The sequence below is a fragment of the Diorhabda carinulata genome, chromosome 1 (genome assembly GCF_026250575.1).
Source record: "Diorhabda carinulata isolate Delta chromosome 1, icDioCari1.1, whole genome shotgun sequence".
Lineage (NCBI taxonomy): Eukaryota > Metazoa > Arthropoda > Insecta > Coleoptera > Chrysomelidae > Diorhabda > Diorhabda carinulata.
The window spans coordinates 9,439,319-9,458,815 of NC_079460.1; the positions used below are offsets into that span (position 1 = coordinate 9,439,319).

The 19,497-nt window shown below is 30.2% G+C and overlaps 1 protein-coding gene and 1 long non-coding RNA gene across 2 annotated transcripts in view; both read right to left on the bottom strand.

Moving 5' to 3' along the window:
• The window catches only part of LOC130890974 (syndecan-2), a 37,164-nt gene that overhangs the window by 15,161 nt on the left and 2,506 nt on the right, over positions 1-19,497 (bottom strand). The window lies entirely within an intron of this gene.
• LOC130890977 (uncharacterized) lies at positions 374-3,813 on the bottom strand. Its single transcript, XR_009058810.1, has 2 exons — positions 3,622-3,813; positions 374-552 (listed from the first exon to the last, which is right to left on the bottom strand). It is a non-coding gene; the product is annotated as an uncharacterized LOC130890977 (long non-coding RNA).

Below are 19,497 nucleotides of genomic sequence, written 5' to 3' on the forward strand. Positions count from 1 at the left end.
TTAAGGCACTACTTGTACCCACATTCTGCTTTTTTGTCCTGAATACCTTCTCTGACACTGACCTGGGGATAATGCAAACAGCAATTCACCTACCGGCTATGTCGGCGATTTGCACACAATTCTTATTTGCAAAAATGAACAAATATAATATATGATGCCATTATCTACTTACTAACAATTATTACGAATATTTTTTTTAAATAAGGTACAATCTACTTTTTGGGAAAAGTCCACGAGAAAATAAATTTTATTGAAAGTATTGATAACAGATGAATAAAGAAGTCTGAGATGTGTATCACAAGTTTTTATTTGGTTAAAATAAATATACGAGGGATACTACTCACGTTTTGAGATAGACAAATAAAAACAAATATTTATAATTGAATATAGCTTTATTGTTTTTCGAAATATTCTCCATTGGGGTCAATACATATTTACATGTGTTTGAACCAATTGACGAAGCATTTGTTCCATTCTGAATGAGGTACCTCCAAAACATGTGATTTGAACGTATCAACCGCTTCTTCATAAGTAGAAAAACGTTGTTTTGATCTGCGAAATTAAGAAGAAATTATTGGGTGCCAAACAAGGACGGTACTCTACACCTATGCATGATAGCCCAGTTCGTTCTCTCCGAAAACCAGTGCTGCTGTTCGCAATAGTGTCGCGTCAACATCAGCTAGCTGTCATACTTAACAAATGAACATCTCTCAGAGAGAAAATATCATGCTTTCCAGCTTCATTTGACTGAAATGAAGCTATTGAAGCCTTCTGCTCAATATAAGCGTCGTCCATACGCTGAATGATTAGATGAACAGACAGGAATGAAAAATAATTTCGCATAGAAAATCATCTTGCGATGAGGCACAATTTCAACTCAACGGATTCGTTAACAAGCAGGGTTGACACATGTGGCAATTGAAAATAAACAAATTGCTGAAAAGTCAATCCACAAAGAGTGATAATTTAAGGGTTGGCGGTAGTATCATCAACTTTGTCCTTAAAAATATCGTATTGATACCGAAACCGTATCCAGCGGTTGGACGAATATTTTGTTTCAGATAAAAAAGTCGAATATCCTTTTAGTTGTATTTACAATTAATATTGGTTGGATTACTCTTTATATAAACAATAGTCACCTTCTGAATAATCATTTTAAAATTCGCCAATCAATTTAATGATGTCACGTCATGCATAAAAAGTACCTTCAATTCCTAAAGTACTATTTAAATGTACATGTGTCAGTGACCTTCGAATTTAAGAGAAACAAAAGTTTTGAAATTATTATAAAGATAATACGTAGTAGCAACATGTATGATGAAATAAAACAAGTAAAAAATATGTAATATATAAGAACCAAAGAGAAAAAAATATACAAGCAATATTAACTAGACTGATAGTTTTTGGGAACAAAAACCAAAAATTATTTTTCAAAACCACTAAGAACAGTGAAAAACATTAAGCAAAAAGAAGGAGAAAATATTTCAATCAAACCCAACCGAGTAAAGATATCAAATAACCAGGAATGGAAATATAAAAGATGTAGACCATAAAAAATGATGAATAATGATGAGCCGAAAAACGTTGTCGAAACACTGACAAACATAGCAAAAATTACAACAGAAATTATCAGGAATCTAAGAAATACCTTAGTATGTACTAGTGGAAATTATAGATATAGTCAGGCAAAAGGGGACATTTCCAGAAGGAAAATAGCACTCATATTCCATACACAAGAAAGGAGATAAAAAAGCGCAAAACTTACAGGAGAATAACCTTCTAAATGCACTTGTGAAGATGAATGAGCAAATTATGAGTAACTAAATAAATAAAAGTATTTACAAAACCAACTACACAGCTACAAAGTGGATTTAGACCACGTAGACGCCCCAGAGATCACATCTTCAAAATAAATCAATTAGAAGCAAAAAAGACGTTCTGAAAATAAAAAATATCTATCATTCATAGATCTTGAGAAAGCAATTGATGCAGTCCCTGTTAAGGGTTGATGGAGAAAGAAATAGATACTGAAACGATTAAAATGACTAATGGAAAAAACTCAAATTTTGATAAAAAATATATTAGATCAGCCGGTCATTGTGTAACGTACATCATTATAAAGAAAAGTGAACATGAAATAAAGAAGGTGTTTAATGAATATCAAAAGAGGCGAAATAGCTAAAGGAATTTTTGAAAAAGATGTAGTATTGATAGCAGGGAGCGAAAAGCTCTAATGAAAAACATGACTATTAAAACAAATAAAATCAATATACTGGCAACAGCAAAAAAATATGAGATATTGAAGAAGACAACATGGAAAAAGTAAAATATTACAAATACTTGTGAGTAATATTGGAATAGCAAGAAAACTGGATGCAGACATAATTGTCAGGATTTCGACCAACTAATCTGTATTGTCATTATCAAAAAATTTATAGCCAAAAACTCAAAATAAAGATAAAATTATATGAGTATAACAACATTTATCTATCAGTTATGGATGTAAACCCTGGAGGCTCACATATAAGCAAAATAAAAGTAGAAGAAATGAATGAAACGGTGGGTGAATAGAAAGGAAATAAATAATGCTCAAAATACAAATAAAAACCAGAAATAAGTTATAAAACAAAAATAAGATAAAAATAGAATGGTACACAAAATTAATTTGTTCATCAAGGTATTAAAACTCACAAAAAATATCAGCTATTATTATATAGATTAGAATTCAGATGCACCACAACCGCGAATTCAAAATATTTGAATCAGTCAAATAAAAAAGTGTTTCTAGAAATGATTCATACAAAAATTTATCTATTGAATAAGAAAGAAAAATGATGACGGTTAAAACAAATTCTATGTCGATGTGATAGATGATCTTCATATCAATCATTGTAATATTAATTTCTCGAGAATTATTATTCCACTAATAGCCGAATATTTATCATTCGTTATAACTTCAAACTTATAAGAACATTGATATTTCCTAACATATTTTTAATAGATTGGAAAGGAGAACGACGACACACCTAATGTGAGTTTGAAGACGCGGTTGCTGGTAACGGAATACGACAGATGGCGTGTAAGAAAACAGTTGGCTAGAATACCATTGCGAATATTGAAAAACAATAGATTTCACAATCATTAGATACAGACAAAGAAATGTGAATATTGTTGATTATTCTTATATGTGTATTTGTATGAAAACTGATTTTCTATCCAACAAAAATTCTATATTAGCTAGTTTAAGATTCAATAACCTAAAATGCAGGTTGTTGACGATAATGGTAGAATCTCAAGTGTGATAATAACCAATTAGAAATTATTATTAATTAAAGAAATATCAGTATAGGTTGGTTATAGATTGCACAATCAATTGTTCGTTCTTAAATTCCTATTATAGATTTGCTATTAATAAAATAAGGTAAGTTATTTAAACATATACATAACATAATGAAATTAAGCAATACTGATATTTATTCACACAAGCAACAATTTTGTTTGTCGTATTCACTTAAAGAATAATGCTTATATCAACAATTATTAAAAATGTAGTGAATAGAGAGGCTACGAAATACTAAGAATCAAGCAAAATTAATTGGTTAAAAACAAATATCAACTTACTCATAGGTTGTTTAATGAAAATAGAATTGAATCATAGAAAATCTAATGATAGTAGTGGAAATTTTTGATACAACCTCCACATTAACCGAATACAGCTTATAAATAGCGGTTAGGAGAGCAATGTGGGAGCTAAACTAATCAATAGTTGTTTTCTGCGCGTAGTCAACAGCATCTCGGTTACTCCCGCCAATTATCAGGTGTGTTGAAAAATAAAAGTCGCAATTTTATTTAAATAATCACCTCTGTTTTAAATAACATATATTGGAAAAATCATTTACCCGATACTGTAATATTACCTTATATTGTAGAAACAACGATACTAACTGTAGACAGTCATCAGGAGAAACCGGAAGTAAATAACCAATGTATAGGGCGTAATAATAATTTTAGTAATTCAGATGCCTGTTTACCTAACAAGACCTAGTGACCATACCATCGGTTTATTACCTGAAATTCGCTTAAGGAAACGGCTTCTAGGGTCTAGTGGGTAGAATAAGAGAAAAGAAAATTGTTTCAGACCTGGAGTCTTACTCCATGTTTCTTATTCTTTTCGTTTTCCCACTTTTTTTGTGACCATGACTTGATGGCTTTTTGGGAAATCTGCTTGAAAAGGTTATGGTCCTTTGGAAGTTGCCCATTTCTTTGCCGGGTGATCAGCTTGTTCATGCCATGTACTCCGATGTGGCCAATTAGAATAACTTTGTTGTTTGCTCCAAAAATAGTCCCATACTAGCTGCGACTCAATTTTATAAGAGTCAAGTGCTTGAAAATCTTTATTATCTGGTAGGATAAACGTCTTTGCATTGTGCGAAATGGGCTGCGCATTTAGGAATACCGTATGGATAATAGAAGGTTCTGAGCCCATTAGGATAGCGAGTTTGGTTCCTGGGGCATATATTTCTGCCCCTACTTGTCCATTTTCCATTTTCGAACCATCAGTGTAGAATACAATACCAATAAGCGTTGTGGAAACGCAATACCTGCATTTGTTTATTGTTATCGATTTGTTATTATGATTTCATAGTTTTAGATAAACCATAGTTTGGAAGATTAGCATCCGTAATCATATCTATGGGCACCTTACATTCCTTTAAAATGTTCATCCAAAAATCTGAGTTATATTTTATATTCTGTCACATTTTTTAAAAAATATTTTCCTTCCATTCATGAGATCGTAAGTTTAAAAAAACATTCAAAAACAAGTATTCTTATCCAAACCAAAATTATTACTTATTAAATAAGCAAAAATAATGTGAAGGATAGCTTTATAGCTATATTAATGGATTGGTAAAACTTTTTTTTATACACTATACAGCAGAATAAGCACTTGTCAGAATGGCTTTATCATGAACATCAATTCGGCCATCGTTAAATTTTCGACACCATTTACGAACAACGCTATCACTCATAAAGGTTGTTGGAATAGCCACTGACAGAGTGCAGTGGCCTTCTACACACTCCAATTACCTGCTGGATTCTTGGCCATCATGCTGTGCCATCGAAGGTTGAAAAAAAAAACAGACCACGCAAAATTTGTATTTATCCATAATCTACTATATTATGAATACTACTATCAAAAATAAAAAGATTATTACTTTTATTTAATTAAATATTCAAATCGGTCTCTTTTTCTTACTTGAACGTATATTCAAAACTTTACAAGTCTCCAAATTACAGTTTTAGTGATTGCGATTCAAATGAATATGCAAGTTCTTATTGTTACAAACTTATCCATTGATAAACAGCGAAGCCGGTCCTGTTCTAACATATCAATCGAAGCTAAACTTTGTATTTGCATTAAGATTCGCTCATGAGCTTGGCACACAAGAATCAATTGAAACAAATTTCGGTAAGTTTTGTGTCGAGTGTCAAATGAAAACATGTCACAAATGAATTGTTTATTTCTAGTATCCGAAAAACAAAATACTTAGTTAAGTCAGTATAAAATACGAATACTATAGAAGCGTTTCTTTGAAAATATATTTTTTACTACATATACCTTCTTAAGCCCTTTTAAAGTATTCATCATCATAAGTTATAATGCATTTTCCCAATTTGTCTCTGAATCCAATAATATAAGAAAAATTTTTTTTAAGCAAACCAATGTGAATCTGAATAAATCAAAATGAATGGCCACAGAACTTCAATTCTACAGTTTGTGTTTAAAACACAATTTTTAAGCTCATGGAGCCCAAATATTTATCTGGTGTTTGAAGGGCAAGACGAAAACGCGGGTTTGAAGCATTAGGCATTCATGTGTTCTATTGGGTGCTCAAATTGTGTAATTGGAGAGCAACTAATGTAAAGAACGATAATCTCATTGAATTTTTAGTTTTAAGACGTATTCCATCATATTAACATTAGGGTTCGTGTTCTTCTAACATAAACGGCAAAGTATATAACCACTTCCCTTCTAGAGACTTATTTACATATTCTACTACTATATAATAACTATTCACGTGAATTGGTTTCCATTTTTTTATATTTGGGCTGTATTATTATATTCCACGTCGCAAATATGCAAAAGGAGTCCACTCCAATTCCATTTCATCTCCCCTTACATGAAATCACGCGTAATTATTTTTTCTAGAATGACTTCAGTCTTTCTCAAGGCTATAATAATACACAAAAACATATTATGTCGTTATACAATTGAACATCGACTTCAAACAAGATACTATCAGTGTCTCGCATATCTTGAAAAAAATACTTACAGGGTGTCTATTTGAAAACGCATATATAGGCGTTTATAGAAAGTCACACTTATTGCTGAGGATTGTTGAATTGAATGAATAAAAGCCCTGGGGGCAGACGCAACTTCTAAAATCTCAAATCCAATTAGAAATATTTTAAAGGTCGTTTAATTAATTTTTAAATATAATGAATAGTTGATATTTTTTTTAGTAGGTACTTTCGAAGAAAAAAGTAAAAAGTTGAGATATATTGTGTTGTGCAATAGAAAGCAAATTTTTACATTAAATTTTCGAAATATTAGAAGAATATATTGTAGTGGAGCTACATCTTAAAAAAACTCTTTTTAATGCCTTACCTGGGCGCTCTTTACAACCTATAGAACTAGAAAAAACTCTAGTACCTCAAAAATTGACTGTTATGTAATAGTACTACAGTTTCGTTCGTTTCAATTCAATAAAATTATATCACAGTGTTTTTTACAAGAGTTCACAATTTTCACCAGATTTTTAGCAAGCTGTTGATTTATCAAATAATAACAAAGAAGAAATACCTAAAATTATTAAATTAAGATCCAATTTATCCTCTTGGTAAAATTCCAAGTTCTCTTTCTGCAAATTTCCTGTTTGTTGAACACCTGACTGAGAAATGTATGAAATGTTTTTGTTTGCTTAAAAACACTGAATGTAACAATTCTATTTTCTCAAAATTTAATTTTAGAAATCGACAGCTGTGTTTATATTTTAAAAATATAATTCTCACAAAATACTTCCATAACAAATGTTTATTATTAAGATAAAATTCAACCCTCGCTAAAATACGAAATATTTAAATTAAATATTGTAATAATAAAAATAGCGAAATATTAATGAAAATATAGTTATATTTTAATAAGCTGTGTTGACAACCAAAAATAAAAAATCGCAATCAAATAACAGATTCTATATCTTAAAATGATATATGAAGGTTTGAAAAAATAAGTACTACTTAAACTGTGTGCCACTTTAGGTGTTGTATTATACTTCTTTAAAAAAGTGAGAGAAAGTTGAGTACATATTTTTGTTTGTTTGAAATTAAGGAGGAATTTATTAACAGAAATGTAAGAAGTCTTGTAATATACACAGCGTTTCAAAAATAATCATCCGATCTTACAGGTTTATGTTTTATAAACATTAGGTTATTTTATACTGAAAGATAACTGATAAAGTTTTTATATATGCCATTCACAGGTGCTCAATATGGCCCCCTTCAAATGCACTGCATATGTCTATCTGATAATCAAATTAGTACCGTACCTTAGTCACAGTCTATTGTGAATGAGAGAGTAATAAAATAATAAAATTTCTAATCCAAAACTTACTAGGATCATTTTAAATATTATTACAGAATAATCTGCATATTTCCTAGAATTTTCATGAATTTACCTGAGATAATACAACTTTTCGGTCTTTTACAACCATAAGCTATACATGACAATAGAGAATGGTTTTTACATGCCAAAAATTCTGTGAAGATTTTTTTTTCAATAAGTAGGTACCTATTTGACAATAAGGGTTAGAATTTTTGTTTTATTTTAATTACAAACAAATTTCACCTAAAATACGATTACGAAATACTTTAACTGGTGGGTTTTTACATGCAATTATTATTTATAAACGTAACGTTGTTCAAATATGACACAATGTTCTTAACATACCTTTTGGAAAAATAAACTATTGTAGAAAAATTTGCTCTTTCTTACCTTAAGCTGTTAGAAGTTATAAGCAGGTTAATTAAGTGAAAATATAAGTGTACATTCGACATATTCAACATATTTATACAAATGTTATTTCAAACGAAAATGCTCGAGGTATAACTTGAAAAATACTTTAACTATTTACTGCTTCATCATTTTATTACTCTCTCATTCACAAAAATAGACTATAGCATATATTGAGTGATGGATTTCAAGGTTGATCTAATACGGTTGGTCAGTTCAACTAATGTTACTGGAAGGGGAGGAATATAAACAGTTCTCTACGTCTTTATTGGAAACATGAGAACGACCTGATTAATTGCCTTTACAGATATTGCTTGTATCATTGGATTGTTCACGCTCCAGGCTGTAGGGTGATTAACATCATATGTAGTACGAAATTCACGTTGGACAGACTGGCATATAACACGAAACGCTTTCTGTGCAGAAAACTACTTAGCTGGACATTCGATTCATAGATGAATAGTTACGATTTTTCTAAATTGGATGATTCTTTTTGAAATACCCTGTATATTCCAGGGTTTTCTCTCTACCAAGTAATTGCTAATTTTAATTACAAATCAAAGGCATATATTGTGTTGACGTACTTAATTTTCTGTCACGTCTACCAAGAAAATATAATTCAATGTTAGTCGTGCACATAGTTGAATGAGTTATTGTATGTTATTCCTGAATTCGTATACAACGTTTAAACGTATAAATGCGAATATTCACAATAAATCCTGAAATTACTAAAAATAGAGAGAAATGGAAATCTAGACATTCCGGACATGTTATAACCGAATGTAGCGATTTTAAGAACAGAAACAGAATGCAGAAGTAAGGTCATTGAGGAACAGTGAACATAAAATTAATTTAGAGATGATTTAAAATAGCAGAGCTATATATTCATATTCATATATATCATCGTTGAATAATGAGAAGACAAAAGAGTGTAAAAATTAAGAGAGTGATGGTGAGAAACTGAAAACAGGAAGTTGAAGAAAATGGCAAAGCACCAAACCAGATTTATATAAATAACAATGCAGAAACAAGACTTCAGCAAGAAGTACCATTAATATCACTAATAAACTAAAATGAGATATATAATAATAATAATAAAGACGCTGATATAAACTTTAAAGAATTGTTAATATTTCAGAGCTTTAAAACCAAGAAATTTTGGGAATAACATAAATATTGGGTAATAAATAGTATGGTCAACTCGTTGTAATTTAATATTTATATTAGGTTGAACTATGACGTTGATTTTTAAAAGCTTATGATCAAAAAAATAATATATTAATACTATGTCCAAAAGCCCAAGGAAACCTACCTTGGGCATAGAAGAGGAGGTAAGGTATGGCCTAGTACGGATAGAAATATTTTTAGTTTGTATCGAAGTATATTAAAATTTCCTATATGACATGTTGTATGTTATTGATTATCAACAAATAGTGTATTTTCCAAATCCATAATGGGTTTTATCATTATCTGTTAACGAGGGAGATAATTGATAACACACTTTGTTCAAGTTGCATACATCGATTTAAAATAAAGTAAAGTTTATCAAAAATGCAAATATCGTCAACAAACGCATATAATAGTTGGAGATTTTGTTGGAATGTTTACTCAAGACGCAGAGATGCGCGTCATTAGTATGAGAAGGAAAAAATATACGAGTGTTGAGTTTCATAACTGATTGCAGAAATATTATAACATAACATATTATGTTAGACTAATAAAATCTACGTAATAATATAGTCCACAATTGCTAGTATTATTACTAGAACTAAAATTATTCTTTTGATTGTTTGAAGTCGAAGATTCTTCACAAAACGGGGAAATTTAGTACAATTATATGAGCATAGAGCAGGAAAGGATAAATGTCGCTTACTATTCAATTAAAATTGGTTTTAATGGCGCAATAACATAAATAACTAAACATAATAGTCGCTTGTGATGGATTAAGAGAACGTGCAATGCAAGACGCTGTATATCTGAATCAATTTGGTACTATTTTCATTGCAATTCTAGGGAGAACTTACTTTCGACTTAACAACCAATCAAATGTAATTTATATCATTTCATACATTGAAGTACTTATGTAAAATTAACTTTTTCGTCTTCTGTGGCGAATCTTACATTAGTGATTTTTGTTGCAGATATTCATTTTTCCTAAATATCATATATCTCGCTTTTCACAAAATCGACTCAAAATGCTACTAAAATCATTCGAAAATTGATACCAAACTTCAATTATCATAAAAATTACTTTAAAATGGCGCGAAACTGCATATAAAAAGAAGAAATTTTTGAAGGTTGAAAAAATATGATGGAAGGAATTGAATTACGTGGAAAATTAATCAAATAATTGGAATAACAATTGAATAATGTAATATATCAATCAAACATTGTAAAACGTCTCATTCAGTCAAAATAATGTGAAAATGTGTATAAATAAACTCAAAAATTGTATAAGTTGAATAGTGTGATGAAACGGTTGAATAATGTAGTAAAATTGTCTAAAATTGCTAAACGCCCCCCATATCTGACTCCAAAAGTCTCAAAATCGAAAAAAAAAAAGAAATCAAAATACTACCAAAAAAATAAAAACTGCGTATAATTACACTGAAAACAGTATCATAATTGTGGAAATTGAAAAAATGTAATCTTGGATAATATAGGGAAAAATTTAAATAATGTAGTTAGCCTGCCAAAAATTGTTAAAACGTCCTATATCTGACTTCAAACGCCACAAAGACGATTCCAAATCCTTAAAATGGTTATAAAACATTTATAAATTGATATCTTACTTCAATTGTCATGAAATTAATTCAAAATAATGTGAAAATGTGTATAGACTCTATAGATATAGATACAAGTTGAAAAGTGTGATAAAACAGTTGAATAATGTAGTAAAATATTCGAAAATTGCCAAAACTCCACATATCTGCCTTCAAATGTCACAAAATCGTAAAAAAGAAATCAAAATACTGCTAAAGAAATATAAATTGCTTCTAAACACAATCAAAAATTGGTATCTATCTTGAATTATCATAAAATCAATATGAAATAAGATTTTCTAAAGATTCTGATTCCATATCACACGGTTTGATAACAATGTGAAATATAATAATGCGTAGTAGAGATTGAATCCTACTATTGTGTTATTAGTAAGTAGATATAAAGTAGAAAAGTAGAAGTGATATTCTGCAATTCTTGTCAATAATGTTATCCATTATTGTGTAACCGAAAATAGTTCATTATATTTTTATTACACAATTTCCCCAAGAAAAAATAAGAAATAAATGATTTTAAATCAGTGAAAAAATTTTATACTCTTTTCTGTAGTTATGGAACGAATCAAACAATGCATTAAAAATATTTCTATACAACAAAAAATATAGAAAAAAGCTAAGTATTGAAAAATTTCTAATTATTGAGAAGTGTTGAAATATACAGAGCAACGAAAATTTATTTTACAAACCCTATGATAATAAATATTGCAATAATTATCTTACATAAAAATCTGAAGAAACAATCAACGAGGCAATACACTCCTGTGGAAGGTTCAGACACTGGCGTGTATTTGCATTACGGGGCATAAATACCTGTCAAACAGCAGCGATGGAAGTTATCCTAGATTCAATTCCAGTCCAAAGAGTCTATGATGAGATCGGATTTACTTAAAACATAAAATGGAAGGCTCTTGCAGCAAAAATACCCCCTTATAACTTCCAGTACATGATGATAACTTTGCTGAGTGACGAAAAAAATTTTTCTAATAGGAACTAGGCAAACAAATGCTAGATGCAGGGGAACGGAGAAAGCCAATGATTTCGCTAAGAACCAAGAGCAGAATCGTTGTGCTAATAAATCATCACTTAAAAGCAAAGACATTACAGACTATTCCTCGGAAACTATGACCGCAATAAATGCGTAGGTAGAAATGACCCACATGATCTCGCAGGGTTCCTGAAAGGACGCTATCACTTTAGTAACATCTCGTGAGAATAAAAATGGAGAACATTGGTAATTGCGTTTATTGTGGAAAAGAGGGTGGAGCATAATTCTTTTATACGTCGAGACACTAAATACCCTTGCTCAGGTATTCGGTATATGTCCAGATCTAGTAAGGGACACAATAGATCTTTCTAATTAAAATGAGTACATTTCCTATTAGCGATAAAATTGTTTGTTATGAATGTTGTCCACAGACTCCAAAATAATAATTGATAGAATAAATAAGTTCAAGTTTCGTTGATAAGTTCGCACTTATGTCATAGACGTTCAAGGCTAAGCCGCCACATATTTTGGCATATTTTATATAAAACTTGTTTAAAATCCTCTACACAGATTACGCCCTCTATTAGTCTAACTAGAAACATTAATTATTTTTATATACTCTGTTATAAATTAGTAGGCATCCAAACAGAATTAACCAGGAAGTATTGCTCAATATGTAAGTTTCGCATTTTTTGGGTTATGTATTCCCAGTGACTTTTAAACCCCTATTGTAGCTTAGTGATGTTTTCTATACTTTCAGATTTTTTCAATAATTAAAATAGGGTATGTTGTGTCACCTAGTGCGGCTCATTCACCAATGGGAGTATATTGGTGTTTCATTATACTATAAGAACAATTGTGTTGAGAACAAATATGAGGATCAATTTGAGAAATTAATACAAGTGAAAATAGAGAAATTATAAAAATGCAAATATTATATTTATACTTGTTCTATTCTCACTTGAAGGAGTAAAAAATAGAGTCAAAGTAATAAAGAATTGTACCGTATTCGGCGGTGTCCCATTGTTCAAATAATTCAAGATAATTTGAAATTGAGATATTTTTTTTCTTTTGTTTTATTTGCAAAGAATTTATGCTTTGAAATTTCATTTTCCAGGAAAAAAAACGAAAGGGGTACAAAAGGGCTTAGTTCGCGTCTGGTACCCTGTTTGAACCAAACGCACAGACACGTACATTTTACTCGTCTATCTACATTTTATAATATTCAGTTGTAGCAAGTTAACGAGGTATAATACTTTCTCGCGTAAAATATACATATTTTTAAAAGTATTTATAAAAATAATAAATTTATAAAATGAGGTATCTACGCCTATGGTAGATCAAACAAAATTGTCGGCAAGGGTTTCGAACTGGTTTTTATAATCTGCAATTGGAATTGGAAGAACTATAGGACCTAATCGATGAACGATTTTTCAAATAATTCCGCGATTGTGTCTTTTTGGTAATCAACATAGGATTGGGAAATGTTTTACCGGCAAAGACCAATGGATTTAGTACAAAACCGTGTGTATTTATTAAAGTTTAGTTTAACTACACTATTTCTGTGTGTGATCTATAACATCCTTCCTCTATTAATTGCGATTGCTAAAATATCGAACTATATTATATATATATATATATATATATATATATATATATATATATATATATATATATATATATATATATATACTACTTAGAACAGATATAAAAGCATTCTTTCTCGACACTAAATTGGCTTTATAAAAGTCAGACACTATCCGTTGGTTGAATCGTCAGCTTTCATAAATTTTCCGTTTTAGTTTGTGATCTATAACATTCTCCCTTTGTAGAATGCGATAAACTACAATATAGAAATAAAGTTAATTGTTCAATCTGTTTAATAATAGCATTTTCTGATTAGTGTCTATGTACATCCAAATATATGTATACTGTTTAGATCTCCAGATATAGAAGTATTTTTTCTTATTTGCCAGAAGGGAAACTGTACTACACAATTAGTCGGAATCAATTTTCGAATTTATCAAATGCGGGTTTATATACAAAACATTGTTTTAGTGGCCCCTATCCTTAAGAAATTAGAAGATATGTCATCAATAAACAGTACGTTTGTTACAAAAAATCATAAAAAATACAAAATTTAAGTAGAAAAGTTTTTTTTTAAATACATTTAAATATATCCTCAAGAGTGTTGATAATTATAGTTATATTATAGTTCAATGCATTGTATATGTTCTAGTTTTTTCCTAAAGCAGGTCTGAAACGTGTGGATGGACTATATCCACACTTTTTGAACAAACCACTATTCTGACACCTGTGCATTGTCCATATGAAGACTAGTTGAGCAAACTTCTATTCTACTACGTGTGGACTGTCAATATACACGCTAATTGAACGAACTACCATGCTAACACGTATAGATGGACTATTTGAACAAACTACTTTTCTAATAAATGTGTATTGTCCATATCCACAATAGTTGGACAAACTACTATTTTAATATTGACAAAAGAATTGTGTTTTGAGAAATTATATGTTATCACTGGGCCCTAATCGGTCAATTCCACAATTTGAAATCAAAATAGTATTATTAACGGTGCCATAAGATTACATTTAGTAACAAAAGAACGGTAAATTTCCACCGACTTCTTCACCTAAAATTCTTCTATACTCTCTCATTCATTATGATGTGTAAGTATTTTAAATTGCGTCTTTTTATTTGTTGCAGTGATAAAAATATTTAAATTAGATATGTCCAGCAACTATTGAATATATGAATTTTAATTACTCAATCTATCCAATTTATCAACACAATAAAAGTGAATTATTGATATTTTTGTAAATTTTCAAATAATATTTTTCAGATATCAACTATGAATAGGACTAAGTGTCGATATACATGTTCATCATCAAGGAATGTTGTTGGTATTCAACTGACGATTTATTTTTAATCAAAAAGCCGTTGCTGTGATATATTTCGAATGAATATACATTAGGTTCCTTATTAGGAAGTGTTAGACATTGTTTAATAGAATGTAAATAAAAAATCGAAGGATGCCAAGCATAGACTATACAGTATAGTAATCCACCAACTGTACTTTATAGATTCGATATTGGATATTTAATACAAAAAAAGAAGACATAATCAACAGATGAGAGAAATAGGAAAATTTGTGAAAGGGCGAAGGCAGGAAGAAGACAGAAACTGGGAAAAAGAGCGAATAAGATGACAATTATATGGGAAACAAAAATCAGTTTGACGGTTAAAGGCAAATAGTGAAAAGATAACAGCAATAGTACCTGCATATAAGCTTGAAAGGAGAATCTATTCATTAATTTGAAGAATTTTGCAATTATCAATATTTACCATATTTCAATTGTACGCCACTGCCTATCGTGGTAGCCGGAAACTTTTATTTACCATAGTTTACAGAACACTTATCGATGAAATAATCATCGTTTAAGTTTAGTAAAGCGGCCTTTAGATTTATTAAATATTCATTACATTCGTTAAGTTTTATTCCGCAATTATACAAAAGTAACCTATACAGGGAGGGAATAGAGCTTAATGCATGCTCTAAATTTGTCAACTGATATTTTAGATGAACACAAATTTTTAATTATATAATACTTTGCTCATGCATATGCAAATTATATCTAATGTCTTCTTCTCTTTATTTAAATCATTATAATCAAATCGAAAAGAGACCTCAAACATAAACATTTCGAGCTTAGGAATAGTAACATTTCCTGCCTACACTGACGTGTAGGTATCGCATTACTTTATGTAAGAGGCAAACTGTATGCGTTTTTTCGTCATCCATACAGTGGCGATTCGTGGTAAAAAATTTTAGGTGCTCAGCATTGTTTCCAAAAAAAAACTTGCCTGGTCGTCTTTCCATTGATTTTAACAACTTCCGTGATAAAATAATGGAATGTTGAAACTGTTACTACAGAAAAAATTATGAATCGCAAAGCACCACTTTACAATTTTACCGAGATCTTTACTTTAATTGTCTTTAAAGAAAATTTACAATGTGTGATTTTCAAAAATGTTCTGAACAACTCGAACAGATTTAATACTTCCAGTACCTTGACAATGTTCAGAAATTGTCCACTAAACTAAGGTATGCTACAGAACTCATTTATAATTGCATATAATTCAGCCTAAGAATTTAAACGTCCCTGAAATTCGCATATTTCATGCAGTTTGTTTACGCCTCTATTTACAACAGTCTTTTTATAATATTTGGTATGGGGCTAACTTTCATTTTTAATTCTATCTTTTCTTGGTATGAATATCTAAATTTTTTTTTTTGGTATTTATTAAGTTGAAACCAACATAAACAAAGCACAAAATCACACACAATATAGTATTTTTATTCAGTCCAAATCGTCTGAAAGAGCTACAGTTCGGAAAGTCGCAATAAAAAAGATATTTACTCGGCATCTACCTTTCGTATTACGCGATCCGCTGGACTGAATGCAGTAATTGAGTCACGCCACTGATTTAGACCGCCGGCGTCATGAACAACATCTTCATCTATCCCACATTAATAATAAAACTGCAACAGCGTGAATCGAAAAATAAGCTGAGCTGAGCTATTTATCAGGGTATTACAAGGCGACTGCGAAGTATTAAATATTTTCTATAGCCAGTTTAGAGTGTCTAGTAAAAATTGAAAATCAAATACTCGCCTTTCTCCAGGTTAGTTTTACTTTACTTTATAAAAATAATAAAACAATAAGTTATTTTTTTAATTTAACCAAATCTTGCTCCTCGGCTGTAAGCTGTTTTTGAGAGGAGTTTCTTCTTTTTTATTTTACTTCAGGTTTCAGTAAATCTTGTGATTGTTTGTTTTTTTGTGCTGCGCCATATCTTGAGTAGGCATTCCTCATAGAGAGTGATTCTTCTTTTAAAATTTCAACCAAAATCTCCTTAATGACCACCTTTTTTAAACTAATGTTTTCGATAATTTCCATCCAAAAATCATCTACTCTATCATATCTGGAACAGTTATTCATCTTATTTAGAGTGATCTCTAAAAGCCCTGTCTGCTTCTTCCACTGTAATGGTGTTGTATCTGTTTGCAGTCAAGAAAATATAATTTTTCCCCATCAGTTGCACGGATTATTCTGGAACATTTTTCCGAAAGTTTGGAAACCGTATACGTCAAGCAGTTTTTGCAATTCTTGCGAAAGATAAACTTTGACTCCAATGCATTTTTTCAAAGCCGCTCTTGCAGCATACCCTAAATCGAATCTTGCACTTTTTTAAGGTTGCAGAATAATCCATTGTATATTTTATAAATATGAGCATTTTGAAAAATTTGGCCTGAAACAAACCTCCTCATTAATTATTCAGAATCGAAATCAGGTCTTAGGGGTACATCACTACGAAAATTTTAAGGAATGGCTCTAGTTCTTCAGATAGATTGAAAGAATGCTTATTCAACCAATAGCAGTTTATTATCCAAAGACTTTGCAATGGTTTTAAAACTTTCATATAATAATGGTTTTATATTCGTGTTTTGAAGGGAAGATATAAATTTTTTCGAGTGACTGAATTTTTTAAGAAGCAGGTATGTTTTCTAGCCATCGTACTTGACAGATTTTCGGAGAGAGCTCAGATCAACCAGTAATGAATGAGAACATTCCTTGTCTAATATTCCAGCTTATTTTTTATACCAGTTTTAAATGCCGCATTTACAGTATGTAAGCCAGATGATCCAATATTTCACAATGCAAATAAAAAATCTTCGGCCTCTAGAAGACGGAATAACTGGAAATTCACATGAGATTCAGATTTGAAGCAGTTTCTTTCGACAGCTTTTGTAAAAACACCGAAGAAAAGTACCGATCTTGATTCCTCTATCCCAATATCTAGCACAGATGTTCATTTGTTATTTTAGAGCAACTTTATTTGAGCTTTCTTCAAAGCTAATCACAAAATAGTCGCACATTTAAGAATTGAATCCAACTAATTCCTAAAATGTAGTGCGAGACCATAAATAATACTGTAGAAAAATTTAACTTTGTCAAAATGCCAACATCAACTTGCTACGCTTGGTTGGCTCACTCAAAATTACTGAACATTTTTCCGGTTTGTCAGAAAATTCCTGTCGAATACCTGGTGTTCAAGGCTCCCAGGCACCCTTACTGGATAAGCAATAGAAAATGTTGTATTAGTTCAGATTATCATCAATTAAATTATGTAATTATCATTTTTTTTACTTCTTATTTTTTGAAAGCTCTGTAGCACTGCTTCGCTAATGCCCTAGCCGCTTCTGGTCCGTAGACCGCCAATGAATACCTGTGTGAAATTATCCACTAACTAAACTAAAATTATAATAGGCTATAAAATTTTACTGTCAAAATTGAAGATTAGGTGGATAACACATTTTCAAGCACACGTATTCTTACATATTTCACGATTCTGAACCGAAGACTCAAAAAATAAAAAAAATATTTAACAAAAATCACTTAATTAGAAAACAACTGACCAATAGTATTTTTTATAACTCCGAAAAAAATTCATAAAGTTTACGTTTGAGCGCTGACGCTATCGTTCGTTTTGAAATAGAAGCCCCAAAATTTTGTTAAACTTTCTTTGACTATTGTCAAATGTATAGCTCATTTTAGAAAAGTGTTGCAAATCATACAAGGATCGTCGCCTTAGCAAAGTAGTTATTTCCTGTTATTTATCTCGATATTTTTGCCAAATATGTTTATCAAAGTCGTTATAAGATGCAGTCAGTGTCGTTATTATACAATGTGGTGATTAAGCGCGATTCAAGGAAATAGTCATTCAAAAATAATTCTGAGCATATTATATATCTTAAATATAGTGACACATAACTAGCAAATAGACAAATCATACTAAAATTATTCAAAACATTGAATATGTGTTTCATGTTTTCAATCCTATGACAAAAGAATCAAATTCCATTATTTATTGATAGACTGTACAATCTTGTATTTAATTTACATAAATACATAATAAAAATGATTCAATTCAAATCTATGTAAAAAAATTGGAATCGACTATAAAGTGGATAAAAATAGAACTGGAATGAAATTAGATTTATCTCTTTTTATTTAAACACCAACAAAGAAAATACCTATTGCCCATACAATGATGTTAATTTATTGTAAACATTTGAAGTAGATACAATATGTTTAGATAAGTTGGCAGTATTTTTTTGCAAATATAAACACTATGTATTATTATAACAAGTAAAATACATTTCACTGACATCTGTTGTATAGAGGGTGTGGCTCAAAAATTTGAAATTTTTATTTAACAAATTCTGTGACATAAGATTGTATATTACGATATTTATAAACAAACTATTGCTACTTGATATGTGAAGTAAACGTAAACAGTTACACCATTTGACATCCTTTAAATTAATATACATACATAAAGGCTCTGCCTAATAAGCTTATTCAAGGAATCTTATAATACTTAAGATTTATAATTTCCTTACTATTCAATTTCAAATTCTAAGCTGGTCTAACTCTAACTATTGCATTGATAAATTGATAATCTTCAAAATTAGAAAATAAATAATGGCTTGTTGTTCATGGGTAAGATCCTATTCTAGATATATTTGAAAATTGGCCAAATGTAGTAGTTTTCCAAGATACTGTAGAGAGCA